Source organism: Odocoileus virginianus, chromosome 2 (genome assembly GCF_023699985.2).
Source record: "Odocoileus virginianus isolate 20LAN1187 ecotype Illinois chromosome 2, Ovbor_1.2, whole genome shotgun sequence".
In the NCBI taxonomy this organism is placed as follows: domain Eukaryota; kingdom Metazoa; phylum Chordata; class Mammalia; order Artiodactyla; family Cervidae; genus Odocoileus; species Odocoileus virginianus.
In genome coordinates, this window is record NC_069675.1 from 34615443 (window position 1) to 34640139 (window position 24697).

Consider the following 24697-nt stretch of genomic DNA (forward strand, 5'->3'; position numbering starts at 1 on the left):
CAATGTACAGTCCATATATATAAGACCATGTATAGTCCACATGTAGTCCATGTACATACATGGACATTTATAAGACCATGTACAGTCCATATAAGGTATATGTATATATATATACATACGCATTGAAATATGTGGTGTGTATATATATATACATATATATATATACACATGCATATATATATACACATGCATATATATACTTAGTGAAAAATTACTAAGTCATAAAAAGAATGAAATTTTGCCATTTGAAGCAACATGGATGGACTTAAGAGGGTACTATGTTTAGTGAAATAAGTCAGACAGAGAAAGACAAATACTGTGTATTATCACTCACAATCTAAAAAATAAAACAAACTAGTGAATATAACAATAAAGAAACAGAGTCACAAATATAGAGAACAAACTAGTGGTTACCAGTGAGGAGAGAAGTGGTTACCAGAAGGGGTAAGATAGGAGTAGAGGATAAAAAGGTACAAATTTACAATGTATAAAATAGTAAGATACAGGATATATTGTATAGCACAGGGAACAGAGCCAACACTTTATAATAACCATAATGTTATTGGAGTGTAATCCAATTATAAAACTTTTGAATCACTATGTTGTATACCAGAAACTACTATATTAAAATGAACTATATATACCTCAATAATGCTTTTCAGTTGGCTCAATGGTAAAAGAATCTGCGTACCAATGCAGGAGCTATAGGAGACGTGGGTTTGATCCCTGGGTTGGGAAAATCCCTTGGAATAGGAAATAGCAACCCACTCCAGTATTCTTGCTTGGAAAATTCCATAGACAGAGGATTGCAGTGGTGGGTTGCAGTCCATGGAGTTGCAAAGAGATGGACACAATTGAGAAAGCATGCATACCTCAATAATAAATAAATAAAAAGTGGAAGCAGAATTTGTCCTCAGTAAGTAATCATAAATAGGCTCATAGATTTAGCTAACAAGATGTTAATCTAAGTACTAATAATAGTACCAAAAATACAGAACTCTTAGAATATCTATCTAGAAATAATAGGAAAAACCAAACTATGACTCACAGGCCAATTCCAACTCACCAGTTTTTCATCCAGTCTATGACCAAAGAATAGTTTTGACATTTTAATGATAAAATAAATCAAAAAAAGGATAATATTTTATAACATACAGAAATTATGAGTTGGGTAGTTGCCAAAGGCCATATGGCCCCCAAAGCCTAAAATATTTACTATCTTTCTCTTTACATAAAAAGTTTGTAACCCTTGGTTAAGTAAACTAAGTTTAAATCATGGCATAATATATGCTGCCATTTAAAATGGTATCAGAGTTTATTTAGTATCTTGCAAGAATACTTAAGGGATTAAATGAGATAGATTATCCAAAAGTGTATCATGTTATGACTACATTTTTGTTCATTTTAATAACATACAAAATTGAAAAAAGACTGGAAGAATATGTACCAAAATATTAGTGGTTTTGCCTCTGGATAGTGAGATTGCAGGATTTTTTAAATTATCCATACTGCTTTTATTTTCTAAAAGAACATAACTTTTAGTATTAATAAAATAATATTTGTGGTAGACCAACTCTGAAATAGCTCACAATTGTCAATACCTCCTGGTGTTCACACCTTATGTAATCCATTTAGTGTGGATGTGACCTGTGACTTGCATTTAAAAATAGAAGATGGCAAAGATTCGTCACTCTCATGATTAAGTTACACAGTAGTGACTTTTGCCTTGCCAGCAAACTCTATTGCCTTTTTGCCTTGTATGCTTTGATGAAGCAAGCATCCATGTCAAGGAGATTCATGTGGCCAGGAACTGGGTGTGGCCTCTGGTCAACAAGTAACTAAGATTTAAGTTGGTTTCTGGTCAACAGCCAGCAAGAATCTGCGGCCTTCGGTCCAACAGGCTGCAAAGATCTAAATCCTCCCAACAACTACATGAACCCAGAAGCAGATGCTTCTCCAGTAAAGCTATTAGATGAGACCTTAACCCTGGATGACACCTTGACTGAAAATCGTGAGGACTTCTCTGGTGGTCCAATGGTTAAGAATCCACCTTGCCATGCAGGGCACACTGGTTCCATCCCTGGTCTGGAAAGATCCAACATGCCACGGGGCAACTGAGCCCATGTGCCACAGCCACTGAACCGGCGCTCTGGAGTCCTCAAGTTGCAACTACTTAAGCCCATGCGCCCTAGGGTCAGTGCTGTGAAACAGGAAAAAACACCTCAATGAGAAGCCCTTGTACTGCGACTAGCAAGTAGCCCCTACTCACCACAACTAGAGAAAGCTCACATGAAGCAGTGAGGATGCAACACAGCCAAAAAATAAATAAATTTTAAAAAGAGAAAAGACGAAAATCATGAGAGACCCTGAAGCAAAAGACTCAGCTAATCTGTGTCCAGATTCCTGATCTGCACAAACTGTAAGATAAACAAATGCATGCTGTTATAAGGCACTATATCTGTGGTTATTTGTTATGTAGCAATAGATAACTAGTACAAAGATAATGGCTATTTATATTAGACAATAAAGAAGAAAACAGCAACTTTTGGGTAGCTAAGCAATAATCTCAGCGGTTTTTTTCTGGATGGTTGATATAGTTACTGGGTGTTTCAAATTCTGACCTCTAGATAAAATTAAGGTGTCAGCCAGTAACTGTGGGGGCTACCCCAAATCCTGTAGCTATTCATGTTTGAACTCAAAAGATCCTGGGAAGAAGTTCTGACTACCCAAATCATCCTGAGCCTGAACATGCTACTCTCTAAGCTCAAAAAAGTTCATTTGATTGCCAGTGCTCTCTAGAGTTCTACACCCATCTCCTCCCCTCCAAAACCCAATCTATTTAAATGATATGAAATCTTATTGCCATAGGATTATTGCTCTTAAAATGCAGCTACTACCAATATCTAATATCTTCCCAAGGCCATAATAAATAAAGAAAATAAAATAAGCATGCTCTCTTATGTTTTTCACTAAAACCAAGTTATTCTTTTTCACCTTGATCAACAAGATAATTACATGTGTAACTCTCCCATTTTGGCCCCGAAATTGTCTTTAAATAAATTTCATGCAATTTTTATGTCTAACAAACCATTATATTTTTATTACTGAAGCAGTAACAGTAGTTTATTAAATTTTAAAAATGCCCTACGGATGATCACTGAAGGTCTTTCTCATTCCTCAAGTAGCTCTTAAGTGACAAAAGTCACTGTTCATCACGATTACTAGGTATTAATCACAGGTCATAAATATCCCCTATTTCTTGCAGTGGGTCTTTAGGGGATTAAAAAAGGACAAAAAGAATAAACTGCCCTCTGAACCACTTAAAAAGCATCCCATTTAGATTTAGAAATATTCTGGAGAGATAGTCAAAGAACTGTCAAGACCACTATTATCTGCATTTTCTGTAAACAGGAACAACTGATCTTGCACAGCCCAATGAACTGTACCACCAACATTAAATAAGCAAAAAAATCCCTTCTGCTGAAGTGTCCTCCTCTGTCTGAATCACACTTGAAATATTTATGGTTACTCTTGTTACAGTAAAACTCCTCTCACATCTATCTTCCCCCAGAGTAAAATCTCAATTTTAAAGGACTCCTCAGTAATTTTGTGAGTTTGTGATTCAAATTATCTTTGAAGCTTTGGCAGATGAAGAACTATAAAGACTTGAGAATGAAAGCTCAAACTGGCTGCAAGGATCAATAGTCTCAAGTGGAGTTGTTCTAAAGGAAATAATGAAAAAACAGATATTTTATTCCTTTGGCTCATTACACTTGACATCTGTGAAGTCTTTTGGGACATGGTGAAAGTTTCCATTCTTTATTTTTGTCTTTTTTCTGCCTTGCATAGGTCTCTGAATACCATAGCCCCTACAGCCTGAAGATGATAAAAGTATTTTTTTTCTTTCTTCAAATCTTTCAACACTTTATTCATCCAATTTCTGTCATCATACTCTGTCTCATAATCTTTGCATATCCGTTTTGTACTAAGTAATTTAAGGCTATCTATCTTAGTGTACAAACTTCCTAAAACCTTGTACAAAATAGGTCCTTTAAAATGTTGGGAAAACCTATAGATTTTAAGAGATTAAAAGACACATTAACTGATTATAGAATGTGGGATTTAATTGTATCCTGATTCAAACAAATAATGTGTTAAAAAATTTGTGAGCAAGGAAACTCAAACATTGGTTATTTGACAATATTAAGTAACTGTTAGATGTGATTTAAAAAAACATTATGTTGTTTAAAAAGAGTGTTTGTGTGTGTATATATACCTATCAGTTCAGTTCAGTTCAGTTCAGTTCATTTCAGTTGGTCAGTCGTGTCCAACTCTTTGCAACTAAGTGAATCGCAGCAGGCCAGGCCTCCCTGTCCATCACCTACTCCCAGAGTTTACTCAAATTCATGTCCATCGAGTCGGTGATGCCATCTAGCCATCTCATCCTCTGTCATCCACTTCTCCTCCCGCCCCCAATCCCTCCCAGCATCAGGGTCTGTATCTGCGGAAGAAATGATATGAAGTTCAGAATCTGATTCAAACTAGTTGGGAAAATGGGTGGGGGTATAAATGAAACAATGTTAACTATGACTTTAACTGGGTGGTGGGTACCTGGTAGCTCAGCTGGTAAAGAATCTGCCTGCAATGCAAGAGACCCCAGGTTGATTCCTGGGACGAGATCTGCTGGAGAAGGGATAGGCTACCCTTTCCATTATTCTTGGGCTTCCTTGATGGCTCAGCTGGTAAAGAATCTGCCTGCAATGTGGGAGACCTGGGTTTGATCCCTGGGTTGGGAAGATCCCCTGGAGAAAGGAATGGCTACCCACTCCAGTATTCTGGCCTGGAGAATTCCAAGGACTGTATAGTTCAGGGGGTCACAAACAGTTGGCCGATTGAGTGACTTTCACACATACTTGGAGATAAGTATTGATGCTTTAAAAATCACCCCAAGTAGTGGATTAAAACATTTATTTTGCTCATAAATCTGCAATTGGAGCAGTGATTTGTGGGGACAGCTCAAAGATCTTTCACTTAGTGTCTACTGATGATCATGCTTAGTTGCTCAGTCATGCTAAACTCTTTGCCACCTCATGGACTGTGGGAATTTTCAGGCAAAATACTGGAGTGGGTTGCCATTTTTCTCTTCCAGGGGAATCTTCCCCACCTGGCATCAAACCTGCATCTCCTGTGTCCCTGGCATTGCAGGTGGATTATTTACCCACTGAGCCATCAGGGAAGGCCCAGTGACAATTGGGGTAGCTCAAAGTTTGAGAGGGACCACTTGAAAACTTATTAGTTTATGTCTGGTGGTTGATACTGACTGTTGGTGGGAACTTTTGCTGAGGCTGTTGGCCAGAACACCTAAGCAGCTAAGTTTCAAGGGTGAGGTGAGAGGGAGAATGCAAATGAGCACAAGACAAACCCTCTAGTGTCTTATGACCTAGCCTCTTATCACTTCTAACACATTCTATTGGCTAGAAGCAAGTTGCTAAAGCTAAAGCCAATTCATATCCAAAACTGTTTTGATGGGAGGCCTGTCAATTTAGAGTTCAATCTGTAAACGAAAAATTATTTACATCCCCCCAACATGCAAATTATACTCAATCCTCTCAAAGCCCAGCCCCCAGACTTGTTTATCATAACAATAGGCTCAGGACCAAGGACAAGCATCTCATATGAATCAATCCCAAAGGCATGTGAGTTTACTCAGATTAGTTCCTCAAGTTAAGATTTAAATTCAGTTTTTGGTCTAAAGTCTTATGAATTAAAAACACAGATATCTGGCCTCCATAAAATCTAGCAATGGTTAGAAAGGAATACACACACAATAAATAAAGATTTAATTGAGTGACAATAACAGCACAAAGGAGGGGGAAAGAGAGCTATATAGAAGCAAAGTTTCTGAATATTGAACTTAAACTGATATGAACCTGAGCTAGACTGTTACAGACTGTAATGTTAATCCCCAGGGCAACCACTAAGAAAACAACTCAAAAATACATAGTAAAAGGAAGGACAAGGGAATTAAGCCCATAAACTAGAAAATACCTATTCAATACAAAAAAAAAGCAATGGAAAAGGCTAGAATTCCATTAAAAGCAAATATAAAGATAAAAGAGAATGACAAGAATAGCATCCATACAGATGATATAAGCATGCCAGAGAGACATGCCCATAAATAGATGGGAACTATAACCTTGTATTTCAAAATGAAAATTAAAGAAGAAATTAAGAAGATGATAAGAGATTTAACAAGAATTAGAAAAACTCTGGAGATTTGACAAGAGAGAAGAAAAAATATAGAAAACAATTTAAAGTTAAAAAAAAATTATTTCCGAAGTAAATACTAAACCAGAAGGAAAACACAGCAAATATGCACAATCAGTAATGCTGGAAGAGAAATAAAAGATGAAAAGAAAAAAAAAAAAAAAACTTAATTCAGAAAAGGAAATGAAAAAAATAATTTGAAGGAACGCAAAGAGTTCAGAAGGTAGACAAAGTAGATTTCAAAATGTATACAACAGAGAGTCACTGGAGAGCCAAAGAAATGGAATTCAGAAAAGACTAAAAATTTAAGAATTTTAAAAAATCTTTTGCCTATATGTTGAAATGACACACACCTGGGAAAATCAATCCAGAACAGCCAACACTAAGTAATAGAAGAGGAAAAAACAACACTTCCTTCCACTCCTCTATGTACAACACTTATTTTTCTCATTACTCTTAATATTTATTTCACTTTCCACACCAAATGTATGGTTTTTTCCCCCTACACTGACTAATTCTCTGGCACCAGTTGGGTGTCCTACATCTTCATTCAATTCTGAAACTATCTACCAAGAGTTAGCGTCAGGTCCCACAAGTTATGGGCTCAGTATCTTTATTTCAGACCCAGTCACAAGTTCAAGCCTGTCATATTTCTAACCAACTGGCTATAAACTAGGGGCTCTCACAACTCTCCCCAGGTTCAATGATTTCCTAGGATGGCTCAAAGAACTCAGAAAAGCACTGTGCTTACTCTTACTCATTTATTACAAAGAATATGACTCAGAAGAGGCCAAATGAGAGAGCTGCACAATGCAAGGAACATGACAAGAGGCATGGAACTTCCATAGCTTCTCTAGGGGCACCACTGTCCCAGCACCTCAAAGTGTTCACCTATCCAGAAGCTCTCCAAAGGATGGGAGCATTAATGAGTATGATTCGATAAGAGGAAGTACTTGAGGTTTAAGAAGTGAAAGGAAGATGGAAACATCTGTGTTTTTAGATGGCATAATGATATATTTGTAGAAACAATAATAGTAATTCAATGGAAATCAATGGGAAAACTTACTAAAAACAAAGACATTAGTAAAGTGGTAGATGACAAAATTAACACAAAATCAAAAGCTTTCATATTTATAAAAAAAAACCCAGTTAAAAAGCATAAATGAAGACGACTATTAAACACTTCTGAAAGACATAAAAGTAGATTTGAACAACAGGTAAAACAAACTGTGTTCTTGCACATCATCAGAAGACACATCATTCAGAAGTCACTTTTCTCTAAACTAATTAATAAATTTAGCCTGAAAGAACAAACAAGGGAAAACAGTCACAAAGAAAAGAAAGTACCAATGAAGAGTTGGTCTTATCAGGTTTATAAGACATACTACAAGTCCTCTAATTTTAAAACAGTTCAGTACAGGTGCATAATCAGAAGACACGACAGTGGAAAACAAAAAAGCATTCTGAGATGTAGTGTCAATAAACAGTAGTATCTCAATAAAAGGGGAAAGATGAATTTTCTAATAAATGTTGTTAGGATAACCATGTAAGTTTTAAAGAAATCATTAATATTGGATTCATTCTTACCACCCATGTGAAAAGATATTCCATTAGAGAAATACAAACTGAAACTATACTGATACATATTTTTCATCTATCAGGTTGGCAAATAGCTAAGAGTTTTACAATCTTCTCTAACAACGCTCTCCTACATTACAGGTATACACTATTGCCTCTGAAGGGGAATTTGGCAGTATCCAGCAAATTCATGTATGCATTTTACCTTTTGACACAGCAATCCTACTTTTAGGAATCTTCCAAAGCAAAACTGGCCAAAAAAAAACAAAGAGGACAAAACTATTCACTGTAGCACAAGTTTTAATAGCAAAAGACTGGAAATAATCCAAATGTCCATCAATAGGGGAAATGCTGAATAAATCATGGTATATCAGCATTGCTGCTATAAAGAGAAATGAAGATTATCTCTATATACTACTACAGAATTATTTCCAGGATACAATATTAAATGAAATAGATGGATAAAATTGTATATACTACCCCTATATAAGGAAGGGCTTTGAAAACATATGCCCTTGTTTAAAACAAATTTTAAAAAATTATAAAATATACCAAAAAAAACTTCCCTTGAAAGAGTCAGAAAAGAGGATGAACAGGAAACAGAAGCCAGATTTATTTGAATATACTTTTTTCTTTACATTTAACATTGAACCATATAAATACCTCTTACAATTATGAAGCAACATTAAATTTTAAAAATCCTTACAAGATTGAAAATCAAACATATAATCCTGTGTATTCAAGTGACTAAAACACAACAATTTGACCATATAAACCTAAGTGTGTGCATGCATGCTAAGTTGCTGTGGTCGTGGCCGACTCTTTGTGACCCTATGGACTGAAGCCCACCAAGTTCCTCTGTCCATGGGATTCTCCTGGCAGGGATACTGGAGTGGGGTGCCATACCCTTCTCCAGGGGATCTTCTGACCCGGGGATCGAACCCATGTCTCCTGTGGCTTCTGCACTGCAGCTGGGTTCTTTACCGCTGAGCCACTAGGCCAGCCCCGTAACCCTAGTGAGATATAGTTAAATAATAAAAAGAACCTGAGAGGGAAGAAATGTTTAAACAATGTTATATTATTATTGATGGTAGTGTAGAAAATGTTACTGAGACTACTGTGTGTGAATCTTGTATAAAACAAATGGGTTATTGTTATCATCACTGAAAAGTAGGATTTTCAACATAAAACAAAGGAAATGTGCAGATGTAAGATCACTGAAGTTATAGTTTAAAAATGTACTCCTGGATTTGAAGAATCAATTTGCAGAATATGAACAGAATTAACATATACTCATTTCTTAGTTCTTTTCACTCAACAATAATGAAACTAGTAGAAGTGAACACCCCTAATGCTGAGATTACTCTCTATGTGTATTATAGTCTATAAATAGCATTTCTGAAAAAAGTAAACAAAGCTCTTTAGAAAAGGAGCTAATTCCAGTTCTGAGGAAGGAAACAGACACAATAAACAGAATTTCTTATCATCAGAAAACAAAACTATCAAAGACTACTTAAAATGTTAGCTTAAAATGGGACAATTTGATTATCAATAAGGGTAACAACTACAATGGATTACAATATATTAAAAAAAATCCATGTTCATGTTAATAATAAAAAATTATCAATCATCTTTTAAAAGATATTAGAGAATCAATTCATTGTTCAAAAGAACCAAGCATTGTACTGTTTTTCCTATGTGCATCAGATGTCACGATAACCAAATAATTAAGGGAAGTTCTCTTTTTTAAAGTATTACAGCCAGTAGAAAAATGAATCTATAATTAATTAATAGATCTAGCTAAGAATCACTAGTGGCTGCCAACATCACAGAAATAAAGTTCTCTTCATTGATGAAGCAGTAGTGTAAGGGAAAAAAGTGTGTAAGAATTAGATGTCAATCTAATCAAGTCTCTAAACCCAGGGTTGATTTTATCATCTGTGCCATAACACAGGTCTCTGTGCTCTAGAATGGCTCCATGTTAGGCTCAATAGTCTGTTGATCCCATCCTGAAATTTGAACAAAGAGCCCCATATTCTCATTATGCACTGGGCTCTGCAAACTATGTAACCTTTGACTATGGAAATAAGAATAGTGGATTAAAAAGATAGCTGCACTAAATATAAGACCAAAAACTGAAACTCCTAGGAGAAAAAGTTTGAATACATGGTAGCAATATTTAGGTGGACCAGTCTCCTAAGGAAAAGGAAACAAAAGCAAAAATATACAATTGGGACCTAAATAAAGGAAACCATTGACAAAACAAAAAGACAGTCTACTGAATAAGAGAAATTATTTGCAAATGATATAAATGAAAAAAGAGTGGAATCCAAAATATAAGACAGTTCATACAATTCAATATCAAAAAACCAAACAAATTATTGACAGAAGATCAGGACAGATATTTTTACAAAGAAGATATAACAATGGCCAACAGGTATATAAAAAGATACCAACATCACTAATTATGAGAGAAATGCATCTCTAAACAACAATAAGCTATTATTACCTCACACTTGTCAAAATGGCTATCAACAAAAATACCACAAATAACAAATGTTGGAGAGGATGTGGAAAAAAGGAAACCTCTAGTACACTGTTGGAAGGAAAGCAAATTGGTTTAGCCTGGTTGGAAAACAACATGGAAGTCTCTCAAAAAACTAAAAGCAGAACTACTATATGATCAAACAACTCTATTCTTGGGTATATATCTAAAGAAAATGAAAACACTACTTCAAAAAGATATGTGCACCCCAAAGTACTGCTCAGCATTTTTTACAATAAGATATGAAAAAAATCTAGGTTCCATCAACAGTGAATGAATAAAGAAAATCACACACACACACACACACACACACACACACACACACACACACACACACGAATACTACTCAGCCCCAAAAAAGAAATTTTCAGTACAGTTCAGTTGCTCAGTCGTGTCCGACTCACTGCAACCCAATGGACTGCAGCATGCCAGGCCTCCCTGTCCACCACCAACTCACGGAGCTTGCTCAAACTCAGGTCCATTGAGTTAGTGCTGCCATCCGACCATCTCATCCTCTGTCGTCCCCTTCCCCTCCTGCCTTCAATCTTTCCCAGCGTCAGGGTCTTTTCCAGTGAGTGAGTCAGTTCTTTGCATCAGGTGGCCAAAGTACTGGACCTTCAGCTTCAGCATCAGTCCTTCCAATGAATATTCAGGATTGATTTCTTTTAGGATTGACTGGTTTGATCTCCTTGCAGTCCTAGGGACTCTCAAGAGTCTCCTCCGGCACCGCAATTCAAAGGCATAAGTTCTTTGGTGCTCAGCTTTCTTTATGGTCCAGCTCTCACATCCATACATGACTACTGGAAAAACCACAGCTTTGACTAAACAGACCTTTGTCAGCAAAGTAGTGTCTCTGCTTTTTAATATGCTATCTAGGTTTGCATAGCTTTTCTTCCAAGGAGCGAGCATCTTTTAGTTTCATGGCTGCAGTCAACATCTGCAGTGATTTTGGAGCCCAAGAAAATGAAGTATGTCATTGTTTCCATTGATTCCCCATCTATTTTCCATGAAGAGATGGGACTGGGTGCCATGATCTTAGTTTTCTGAATGTTGAGTTTTAAGCCAACTTTTTCACTCTCCTCTTTTACCTTCATTCAAGAGGCTCTTTAGTTCCTCTTCATTTTCTGCCATAAGGGTGGTGTCATCTGCATAGCTGAGGTTATTGATATTTCTCCTGACAATCTTGATTCCAGCCTGCGCTTTATCCAGCCTGACATTTCGCATGATGTACTCTACATAGAAGTTAAATAAGCAGAGTGGCAATATACAGCCTTGACATACTCCTTTCCCAAGTTGGTACAGTCTGTTGTTCCACGTCTGGTTCAACTGTTGCCTCAGATTTCTCAGGAGATAGGTAAGGTGGGCTAGTACACCCATCTCTAAAAATCTTGCCCAGTTTGTCATGACTACACAAAGGCTTTAGTGTAGTCAATGAAGCAGATGTTTTTCTGGAATTCTCCTGCTTTTTCTATGATCCAATGGATGTTAGCAATCTGATCTCTGGTTTCTCTGCCTTTTCTAAATCCAGCTTGAACATCTGGAAGGTCAGGGTTCACATACTGATGAAGCCCGGCTTGGAGAATTTTGAGCATTACTTTACTAGCATATGAGATGAGTGCAACTGTGCAGTAGTTTTGAACATTCTTTGGCATTGCCTCTCTTTGGGATTGGAATGAAAACTGATCTTTACCAGTCTATGGCCACTGCTGAGTTTTCCAAATTTGCTGGCATATTGAGTGCAGCACTTTCACATCATCATCTTTTGAAATATGATTTGAAAAGATGATTTGAAATAGCTCAGCTCGAATTCCATCACATCCACTAGCTTTGTTCATAGTAATGTTTCTTAAGGACCACTTGACTTCACATTCCAGGATATTTGGCTCTAGCTGAGTGGTCATACCATCGTGATTATCTGGTTCCTTTTGGTATAGTTCTTTTTGTTGTGTATTCTTGGCACCTCTTCTTAATATCTTTTGCTTCTGTTAGGTCCATACCATTTCTGTCCTTCTTTGAGACCATCTTTGCATGAAATGTTCCCTTGGTATCTCTAGTTTTCTTGAAGAGAGCTCTAGTCTTTCCCATTCTATTGTTTTCCTATATTTTTTTTGCACTGATCACTGAGAAATCTCTCTCCTTGCTATCTCTGCATTCAAATGGATATTTCTTTCCTTTTCTCCTTTGCCTTTCACTATTCTCCTTTCCTCAGCTATTTGTAAGGCCTCCTCAGACAACCACTTTGCCTTTCTCCAGTTCTTTTTCTTGGGGATGGTTTTGATCACCGCCTCCTGTACTGTGTTACAAACCTCCATCCACAGTTTTTCAGGCCCTCTATCTAATCCCTTGAACCTACTTGTCACTTCCACTGTATAATCATAAGGGATTTGATGTAGGTCATATGTGGATGGTCTAGTGGTTTTCCCTACTTTCTTCAATTTACATCTGAATTTGGCAATGAGGAGTTCATGATCTGAGCCACAGTCAACTCCTGGTCTCATTTTTGCTGATTGCATAGAGCTTCTCCATTTTTGGCTACAAAGAAAATCATCAATCTGATTTCGGTATTGACCTTCTGGTGATGTCCATGTGTAGAGTCATCGCTTACGTTGTGGGAAAAGGATGTTTGCTAAGATCAGTGCGTTCTCTTGGCAAAACTCTGCTACCCTTTACCCTGCTTCATTCATTGTGTACTCCAATACCAAATTTGCCTGTCACTCTGGGTATCTCTTGACTTCCTACTTGTGCATTCCAGTCCCCTATGATGAAAGGGACATCTTTTTTGGGTGTTAGTTCTTTCTAGGTCTTATAGATATTCACAGAACCATTCAACTTCAGCTTGTTCAGCATTAGTGGTTGGGGCATAGACTTGCATTGTGATACTGAAAGGTTTGCCTTGGAAATGAACAGAGATCATTCTGTCATTTTTGAGGATGCACCCAAGTACTGCATTTGACTCTTTTGTTGACTATGAGGGCTACACCATTTCTTCTAAAGGATTCTTGCCCACAATAGTAGGTATAATGGTCATCTGGATTAAATTCACCCATTCCGGCCCATTTTAGTTCACTGATTCTAAAATGTTGACATTCACTCTTGCCATCACCTGTTTGACTATTTCCAATTTATCCTGATTCATGGACCTAACATGCCAAGTTCCTATTCAATATTGTTCTTTACAGCATTGGACTTTACTTCCATTACCAGTCACATCCACAACTGGGCGTTGTTTTCACTTTGGCTCAGCCGCTTCATTCTTTCTGGAGCTATGTCTCCACTGATCTCCAGTAGCATATTGGGAACTTAATGACCTGGGGAGTTCATCTTTTAGTGTCATATCTGTTTGCCTTTTCATTCTGTTCGTGGGGTTCTCAAGGCAAGAATACTGAAGTGGCTTGCCATCTCCTTCTCCAGTGGACCACATTTTCAGAACTCTCCACCATGACCCGTCCATCTCGGGTGGCCCTACAACGGCATGGCTCATGATTTCATTGAGTTAAATAAGGCTATGATTCATGTGATCAGTTTGGTTAGTTTTCTGTAATTGTGGCTTTCATTCTCATCTGCCCAATGATGGATAAGTGCCAGAGGTTTGTGGAAGCTTCCTGATGGAAGGGACTGGCTGTGGGGGAATCTGGTCTTGCTCTGATGGGCGGGGCCATGCCCAGTAAATCTGTAATCCAATTTTGATGGGTGGGGCTGAGCCATGCTCAGTAAATCTGTAATCCAATTTTGATGGGTAGGGCTGTGTTTCCTCCTGGTATTTGGTCTCAGGCCAAATTATGGTAGAGGTAATGGTGGTAATGGTGGCCTCCTTCCAAAGGACTTATGCCAGCATGCTCTGGCTCCAGGACTGTTGTATTCAGTGCCCCAGCGCTACAGCAGGCCACAGTCTACCCACGCTTGGGACAAAGACTCCTGAACACTCACAGGCAAGCCTGGCTCAATCTCTTTTTGGGTCACTGTTCCTTTCTCCTGGGTCACAGTGTGCCCAAGATTTTCTTTGTGCCCTCCAACATTCTGCTTCCCCAGTCCTATGAAGTTCTATAATCATATCCCACTGGATTTCAAAGTCAAATTCCCTGGGGGGGGGGGGGGGGGGTTTCTCAGTTCCTTTGCCAGATCCCCAGGTTTGGAAACCTGTTGCAGGTCCTATAACTTTCCCAACAATGGAAGAACTTCTTGGTATAATTGTTATCCAGTTTGTGGGTCATATGCTTAGTGGCTCTATGGTGGGATAACATTCACCTCCTCCAAGAGGATGGATGCCATATGCCATGCCTCTGTTCTGGTCTGCTGCACCCAGAGCCCCAATCCCTGTGGCAGGCCACTGCTGACCTTTGCCTCTGCAGGAGACACTCAAACACTCAAAGGCAGGTCTGGCTCAGTCTCTTGTGGGATCCTTGGTTCCTGGTTCACACAAGGTTTATTTTGCCATTTGCAATAACATAGATGGACCTGGACTGTATTATGCTTAGTGAAGTCAGTCAGACAAATACTGTATGTTATCACTTATATGTGGAATCTAAAAAAAATGAAATGAATGAATATAACAGAAAGACTTACAGATACAGTGAACAAACCATTACTGAACAAACTAGTGGTTACAGGTTGGAAGAGGGAAGAGGGGAAGGACATGATAGTGGTAGGGGATAAAAAGGTACAAACTACTATGCATAAAATAAGTTACAAAGTTAATTATTATTTTAGCTGCTAAATTTGAGGCAATTTATTACACAGGAGTATATAACTAAGACAAGAAAAAAAAAACAGAATATGTTAAATGACAGTATGAGTATGCAACCAGGAAAATTTCAACTATGGGAAACTCTGTAAGAAAATAACCTAGTAACTTCAACCAAAAAATTTCAAAGAAAAAAAAAAATCACATCACAGTGATATTTTTGGATCTGGATTTAAGAAAACCATTTAAAAAGCTACCAACCAATTAAAAACATGCAAATACTGACTGGATATTTGATATTAAGAAATTATTCATTTTTAAGGTGGTATAATGATGGTATTATCATTATGCTTTTTAAAGGGAATCTGACTTCTAAGGATATACACTAATATATTTGCCAACATTATGTTTGCAATTCATTTCAAAATGGATATGGAAGAAAGGGAACTGGTGGGGGGAAGGAAAGAGTGGCCATGAGGTGATAATTATGAAAGCTGGCAACATGGAAGCTCATTATATAATTCTTATTTTTTCATATGCTTTGAACTTTTCATAATAAATAAAAAGGTATGCATTTAAATCAGCACACTTAAACAAACACAACACTAAGACATTCAAGAGTGGGCTGAATAAAATGAAATAATTATAAGCTAGATGACCATAAGGACTTAAATGTTTTATTATCTAAAATAAATAATTTTGATGTGTCAAAATCTAAATTTAGACTGCATGTTACTAACGAATGCATCTATTTATGGAACTACTCTGGCATGTAGTTGATATCTTTGGCACATATTATTTGATCCAATATTCCAAAATAACCTCAAAAGTATTAAGACTTCTGTTTAGTGGTTTGATTCAAATCATAGTCATATTTAGAGACCAGATGGACTTTCTTCTTCACCTATTCTGTCATGTTAGAAAAAGAGTAGTAATTAGCACCCTATAATGACTCATGATAAGACTTTTATCATCCACATAGAAAAGTAGTGAAGAGATGGTTTTGCTAACCATTTGATGGTAAAAGAGACATAAACAGATGCTATTCACAAGTCACAGTGCGCCAATAGCAATTACCACCTGTTCTGCTTTATCTATTAGTCATATACATGAGAAAGCAGCCAAGAGACAGAAAAATCATGCAGACACTAATTTACTGCAACAATGGTATTTTAAATTCCGTCCTTAAAAACACACACTGTACATAGTTATAACAGAGTAATGCAAAGGATATGCAATTACATGACTATCCTGGGCTGAGACAAGATGACTAGCACAGTTCACAAAGCTCTCACCTCCATTCTTTTTCTTCTCATACAAAGAGGAAAGGGTTGTTTGCTTTATGCAGCTGTCTTAAGAGAGGAATCAAGTCAGAAATGTCTCATTATTTTTCTTTCCTACTAACTCAGAATTTGTAATAAGTCATGGCTTGAGCCTGGCTACAGGTATCAGTAACACAATATAGAAAAGGGTACAAAGTTGTAAAGGTGAGGCTGATTTTAACTATGAAAAAACAAAAACCGTCCTCAAAGTTGTAGACAGATTTTTTTTTTTAATGTAAGGGAAAGAAAATACTACAACACATAAGTAAACAATATACTAAGTTTGGATTATAGGACTACAGCTCCATCTCCCTGCTTCTCTTTTCTTTCTGAGTTTTAAGAATTTTTTCCTTTTAAAATGAAACAGCTAAAATACTATTATTCTTATGGCTATATGAGAAATTTTAAAAGACACATTAGCAAAGGGACAGGTTAACAGATACCCTTTACTCAAAATGTTTTATTCACTAAAGCAACTGCAGAAAATACAGTACTTAAAATCTGTGCCTAAAGTATATGTTTCCATAAAAAGTATAATTCAGACTGGCCTCCTCTCAGTGTAAACTACTGACATGTCATTACAAACAAGGCTATACATTTCCCTACCAACATGTAATGAAAATACTAAGCATAATCAGTTCCCTGTCTCATGAAAGCCACAGGTTTTTATTAACTCCAACAAAAAAGAAAACAAGTTTACTTATTTCCAGGTATTATGATTCAATGACCACTTGTCATTTAATTAACAATAATAATATACAGATGAAGAGCAGCCTCAAAAAGAAATGAGGCTTTCTCTTCCATCTCTAAATGGAAAAAAAAGCAAAACAAAGACACTCAAAAGTTACACACAGGAATATTAAATTTTCCTTAGATGTTTTACTAAAAAATGAAAAAGGATAAAGAGAAAAATACCAAGTATGTTCATATACTATTATGATAGTCTCTAAGCCTTCAAACATGGGCCATATTTACCTGAAGTCATAAACACCACTTCTAGGGAGAATATGTAGGTGTAAACTCAGAGATCTAGTATTAGCTCTATATAGCTCTAGTTGGCTGTACTCAGCATTCCTTTCCTGATGCAGGGACACTCACTCTAGGTTATCTTTCAAATAACTATCCAGGTCACACAGAGTAATGGGTAATGCAATTTACTGGTTTGGACTCTCACTTACACATAATTTTGACACCTCAGTTATGTGGCTGTTTGGGATAAGAGAGAAAGGAGGAGACAAGTGCTCTGGCACAGGAAATTCAGGGGAATTAATAGTACCAAAGGGTCACGGGTAAAATTTTAGAGATCCCTTTGGCTTAGAGATCCTTTTTAAATTGAGTATTTGGATAAGCGAGCAGTGTGAGGTTCCATTTACTTTAACTGAAGATGAACCAATGAAAATGGAAGCCAGTGTGACATTTTACTGGTTATTCTCCCTTAGAGTTAGATCTAAAGCACTCGATCACACAACTGAAAATGGCTACATTATTAGAAACTTGGCACTAGCCTTTTACCTAACCATTCACATCATTTAAAATCTTTCCACAGTAGTACTATAGACCTGCCAGTACTGAGATAATAATCAAACTGAAAGTGCTTCTTCAAACAAATATTTCTACGACCAAACAAGAAATATAATTAGGGGAATATACCTCCAACAATATAGTTGTTATTGTTCAGTTGCTAAGTAATGTCTGACTCTTGGCAACCCCATGGACTGCAGCACGTCAGGCTCCTCTGTCCTCCACTATCTCCTGGAGCATGCTCAACATCATATCCATTGACTCAGTGATGCTATCTAACCATCTCATCCTCTCCCACTCCCCTCTCCTGCTGCCTTCAATCCTTCCTAGCATCAGGGTCTTCCAATGAGTCGGCTCATCCCATCAGGTGGTCACAGTATTGAAGCTTCAACCTTAGCTACAGTCCTTCCAATGAATATTCAGGGCTGACTTCCTTTAATATTGACTGGTTTGATCTCTCTGCTGTCCAAGGGACCTTCAAGAGTTTTCTCCAGCACCACAGTTCAAAAGCACCAATTCTTTGGCACTCAGCCTTCTTGATGGTCCAATTCTCACATCCATATATGACTACTGGAAAAACCACAGCTTTGACTATGTGAATCTCGGTCAGCACAGAGAAGTCTCTGCTTTTTAATATACTGTCTAGGTTTCTCATAGCTTTCCTTCCAAGGAGCAAGGATCTTTTAATTTCATGGCTGTAGTCACTGCAATGATTTTGAAGCCTAAGAAAAGAAAATCTGTCACTGCTTCCACTTTTTCACCTTCTATTTTCCATGAAGTGATGGAATCCGATGACATGATCTTAAGTTTTTTAAACGTTGAGTTTCAAGCTAGCTTTTTCACTCTCCTCTTTCACCTTCATCAAGAAGCTCTTTAGTTCCTCTTTGCTATGCTGTGCTTAGTCCCTCAGTCATGTCCAACTCTTTGCAACCCCACAGATTGTAGCTCATCATGCTCCAATGTCCATGGGAATTCTCCAGGCAAGAATACTGAAGTGGGTTGCCATGCCCTCCTCCAAAGGATCCTCCCAAGCCAGGGTTGAACCTAGGTCTCCCACACTGTAGGTGGATTCTTTATCGTCTGAACCAACAGGGGAAGCCCTAGTTCCTCTTTAGTTTCTACCATTAGAGTGATACCATCTACATATCTGAGATTACTGATATTTCTCACAGCAATCTTAATTCTAGCTTGGGATGCATCCACCTCAGCTTTTCACATGATGTACTCTGCATATGAGTTAAATAAGCAGGATGACAATACACAGCCTTGTGATATCATAGTCCTTTCCCAGTTTTGAACCAGTCCATTGTTCCATGTCCAATTCTAACTGTCGCTTTTAGACCTGCATACAAGTTTCTCAGGAGACAGGTTAGGTGGTCTAGTACTCCCACGTCTTTAAGAACTTTGCAGTTTGTTGTGATCTACTTGGGCTTCCCTTGTGGCTCAACTGATAAAGAATCCACCCGCAATGTGGGAGATCTGAGTTCAATCCCTGGGTAGAGAAGATCCCCTGGAGAAGGGAAAGGCTATGCACTCCAGTATTCTGGCCTAGAGAATTCCACGGACTGTATAGTCCATGGGGTGGCAAGAGTCAGACACAACTGAGTGACTTTCACTTCACTTGAACATCTGTTAGCACTGTCCTTTGGTGGGGCATTGCCCTTCTTTGGGACTGGAATGAAAACTGACCTTTTCCAGTCCCGTGGCCACTGCTGAGTTTTCCAAATTTGTTGGCATATTGAGTGCAGCACTTTAACAGCATCATCTTTTAGGATTTGAAAGAGTTCAGCAGGAATTCCATCAGTTCCACTAGCTTTGTCCAAAGGAATGCTTCCTAAGGCCCACTTGACTTCACACTTCAGGATGTCTGGCTCTAGATAAGTGACCACACCATCTTGGTTATCTGAGTCATTAAGACCTTTATTGTATAGTTCTTCTGTCTATTCTTGCCACCTTTTCTTAATCTCTTCTGCCTCTGTTAGTTCCTTACCATATCTGTCCTTTATCACACCCATCCTTGCATGAAATGTTCCCTTGGTATCTCCAATTTTCTTGAAGACAGCTCTAGTCTTTGCCCATTCGGTAGTTTTCCTCTATTTCTTTGCATTGCTCATTTAATGCAAATGATATAGAATTTTAAAAAAAGAATTTTCTATCCTGCTCAGCAGACCATGATGACTACTCCATTTCTTCTAAGGGATTCTTGCCTACAAAAGTAGATATAATGGTCATCTGAGTTAAATTTACCCATTCCAGTCCATTTTAGTTTGTTGATTTCTAAAACATCAACGTTCACTCTTGCCATCTCCTGTTTGACCACTTCCAATTTGCCTTGATTCATGGACCTAACATTCCAAGTTCCCATGCAATATTGCTCTTTACAGCATCGGACTTTACTTCCATCACCTGTCACATCCACAAACAGGTGTTGTTTTTGCTTCCACTCCATCTCTTCATTCTTTCTGGAGTTATTTCTCCACTGATCTCCAGTAGCATATTGGGCACCTGCCGACCTGGGGAGTTTATCTTTCAGTGTCATACCTTTTTGCCTTTTCATACTGCTCATGGCGTTCTCAAGGCAAGAATACCAAAGTGGTTTGCCATTCCCTTCTTCAGTGGACCACGTTTTGTTAGAACTCTCCACCGTGATCCATCCATCTTGGGTGGCCCTACATGGCATGGCTCATAGTTTCATTGTGCTAGACATGGCTGTCGTCCACGTGATTGGTTTGGTTAGTCTTCTGTGATTGTGGCTTTCATTCAGTCTGCCCTCTGATGAAGAAGGATAAGAGACTTATGGAAACTTCCTGATGAGACACAGTCTTGAGGGGGGAAACTGGGTCTTGTTCTGATGGGCAGGGCCATGTTCAGTAAATCTTTAATCAAATTTTCTTTGATGGGCAGGGTTGTGTTCCCCCCCCCCCCCCCCCGTTGCTTCTCAGTGTCCAACTCTTTGTGACCCCATGGACTGTAGCACACCAGGCCTCCCTGTCCTTCACCAACTCATAGAGCCTACTCAAACTCATGCCCATTGAGTCGGTGATGCCATCCAACAATCTCATCCTCTGTCATCCCCTTCTCCTTCTGCCCTCAATCTTTCCCAGCATCAGGGTCTTTTCCAATGAGTCAACTCTTCGCATGAAGTGGCCAAAGTATTGAAGTTTCAGCTTTAACATCATTCCTTCAAAAGAACACCCAGGACTGATCTCCTTTAGGATGGGTTGGTTAAATCTCCTTGCAGTCCAAGGGACTCTCAAGAGTCTTCTCCAACACCACAGGTCAAAAGCATCAATTCTTCAGCACTCAGCTTTCTTTATAGTCCAACTCTCACATCCATACATGACTACTGGAAAAACCATAACCTTGACTAGACAAACCTTTGTTGGCAAAGTAATGTCTCTGCTTTTTAATATGCTGTCTACGTTGGTCATAACTTTCCTTCCAAGGAGTAAGAGTCTTTTAATTTCATGGCTGCAGTCACCATCTGCAGTGATTTCAGAGACCCCAAAAATAAAGACTGATACTGTTTCCACATCTATTTGCCATGAAGTGATGGGACCAGATGCCATGATCTTACTTTTCTGAATGTTGAGTTTTAAGTCAATTTTTTCACTCTCCTCCTTCACTTTCATCAAGAGGCTCTTTAGTTCTTCTTCACTTTCTGCCAGAAGAGTGGTGTCATCTGTATATCTGAGGTTATTGATATTTCCCCAGCAATTCTGATTCCAGCTTGTGCTTCATCCAGCCCAGCATTTCTCATGATGTACTCTGCACATAAGTTAAATAAGCATGGTGACAATATACAGCCATCACATACTCTTTTTCCTATTTGGAAAGAGGCTGTTGTTCCATGTCCAATTTTAACTGTTGCTTCCTGAACTGCTTACAGATTTCTCAAGAGGCAGGTCAGGTGGTCTGGTATTCTCATCTCTTTCAGAATTTTCCAGAGTTTGTTGTGATCCACAGAGTCAAAGGCTTTGGCATAGTCAATAAAGCAGAAATAGATGTTTTTCTGGAACTCTCTTGCTTTTTCGATGATCCAACAGATGTTGGCAATTTGATCTCTGGTTCCTGTTGCTTGACCTGAGGCCAAACTATGATGGAGGTAAGGAAGATAATGGCAACTTAAAAAACTCAACATTCAGAATACTAAGATCATGGCACCCGGTCCCATCAGTTCAATTCAGTTCAGTCGCTCAGTCGTGTCCAACTCTTTGCGACCCCATCGACTACCACACACCAAGCCTCCCTTGTCCATCACCAACTCCCAGAGTTTACTCAAACTCATGTCCATTGATTCGGTGATGCCATCCAACCGTCTCGTCCTCTGTCGTCCCCTTCTTCTCCCGCCTTCAATCATTCCCAGCATCAGGATCTTTTCAAATGAGTTAGTTGCAAAGAACACAATCAATATAATTTAAGTATTGACCATTTAGAAAGGTCCATGTGTAGAGTCATCTCTTGGGTTTCTGAAAAAGGGTGTTTGCTATTACTAACATGTTCTCTTAACAAAACTGTTAGCTTTTGCCCTGCCTCACTTTGTACTCCAAGGTCAAACTTGCCTGTTATGCAGTTATCTCTTGACTTCCTACTTTTGCATTCCAATCCCCTTTGATGAAAAGGGCATCTTTTTTGGGTGTTAGTTCTAGAACGTGTTGTAGATCCTCACAGGACTGGTCAACTTCAGCTTCTTCAGCATTAGCAGTTGGGGCACAAACTTGGATTACTTTGATGTTGACTGATTTGCCTTGGAAACAAACTGAGATGATTCTGTCATTTTTGAGGCTACACCCAAGTACTGCATTTCAGGCTCTTTCGTTGACCATGAGGGCTACTCCATTTCTTCTAAGGGATTCTTGCCCACAGTAGTAGATATAATGGTAATCTAAATTAAACTCACCCATTTCCGTACATTTTAGTTCATTGATCCCTAAGATGCTGATGTTCGATCTTGCCATTTCCTGCTTGACCATGTCTAATTTACCTTGATTCACGTACATAACATTCCAGGTTCCTCTGCGATATTCATCTTTACAGCACTGGACTTTACTTTCATCACCAGACACATCCACAATTGAAAGTCATTTCCACTTTGGCCCAGTTGCTACATTCTTTCCAGAGCTATTTGCAATTGCCCTCCACTTTTCCCCAACAGCATACTAGACACATTCTGACCTGAGAGGCCTTATCTTCCTACATCTTTTTGCCTTTTTATACTGTTCACGAGGTTCTTCAGGCAGGAATGCTGGAGTGGATTGCCATTCTTTCCAGTGGATCACATTTAGTCGGAACTCTTCACTGTGACCCATCTATTTTGGGTGGTCCTACACAACATGGCTCATAGCCTCATTGAGTTACAAAAGCCCCTTTGCCAAGACAAGGCTGTGATCCATGAAGGGCTCCAAGAATAAAGAGGAGCATAAAAAATGAAAGGCAAACTTTTAGATAGATTTTCTCAACTTCTTTCTATTCCTCATGCTGATGGAACCAAGTCCGCTGTTTCAGAAGACACAGTTATTTACATTCTTGTCACAGTTATTATTTATAAGTTTTTGAGGCCCAACACAATTATAGTCGAATTTGAGAATAACCAATCAAAAATACTCAGAGGTCTTGAAATTGTACCTGAGACTATACCTGAAGATCTATGAAGTATTACAATTTTCATACAGGTTTACAGATAAACTTAGGGGAGAACAAATCCAATGTTTGAGATATCAACTGATCATGTGACATAAATATGACACTTAGGCTGCCTGTCAAAGATTATCAATGTCACAAGTGATCATGGGACATGATGTAGGTGACTGATCTGGGATGCAAGACCACCAGAAAGCTGCATATCAAGACACTTGTTACATGGGCAAAAGGGAGAGGAAAGAAATGATGTACAATGATTATTATTACACATGATAACATAAATGAATCTGAAAATGCACACAAAAGTAGGAGGAAACTAAAGAGGGCATAGTGGATGATTCCAGGAAAAACAGATTGTTGGTGCTAAAACCCAGAAGAGTGGTTACCCTTCTGGCAAGAACACAGAGACTAGAAGGGCCACAAAGGGAACTTCCAGCATGCTAATAATATTCTGTTTCTTGAACTGCATGCTGATTACACAGACATTTTCATTTTGTAAAAATACAGTCAACCCTTCAACATGCTTGAGCTGGTGCAGGTTTACTTATACACAGATTTTTTTCAACAGCAACATTTTTACAATACTACACAATCTACCATACTTGATTAGATCCATAATTGGTTAAATTCAGAGATACAGACAGCTGACTGTAAGCCATAAGCAGATTTTCAATTCGGTAGAGGGTAGGAGTCCATTAACTCCCATGTTGTGCAAGGGTCAACTATAATCAGTTTGTATACTTATGTATATTTTTCTTACATGTGTTAAATGTCAATAAAAAGTTTACTTAAGAAAATATGATGTCCAGATTATCATTATTATATGAAATCATCACAGAAAGATGTCCTATGACAGGAATGTTGAGCAGGAAATGCACTTAAAGGACAACATCAAATCAAGGTAGGATAAACTCTTGACAACTGTTATCAAAACCAATATGTGTCCTGCTCTGGTACTATGTACCACCATTAGAAAACCACTGTATGGAGTTCTTCATCAGGCTCACTGAGACTTTAAGAATACTAAAGCACCATGGTACATGTAGGGCAGAGCTTCAAGTTCACACTACCTTGATGTATCATTTTGATCAGAAGTTGTTAGTGTAATTTACTTACCTTTAGATACTTCTGGATTGGATTTCT

At 38.2% G+C, this 24697-nt stretch overlaps 1 protein-coding gene across 1 annotated transcript in view; it reads right to left on the reverse strand.

Moving 5' to 3' along the window:
* Positions 1-24697, reverse strand: part of ASB3 (ankyrin repeat and SOCS box containing 3) — a 234162-nt gene that overhangs the window by 97314 nt on the left and 112151 nt on the right. The gene's annotated exons all lie outside the window — the stretch shown is intronic.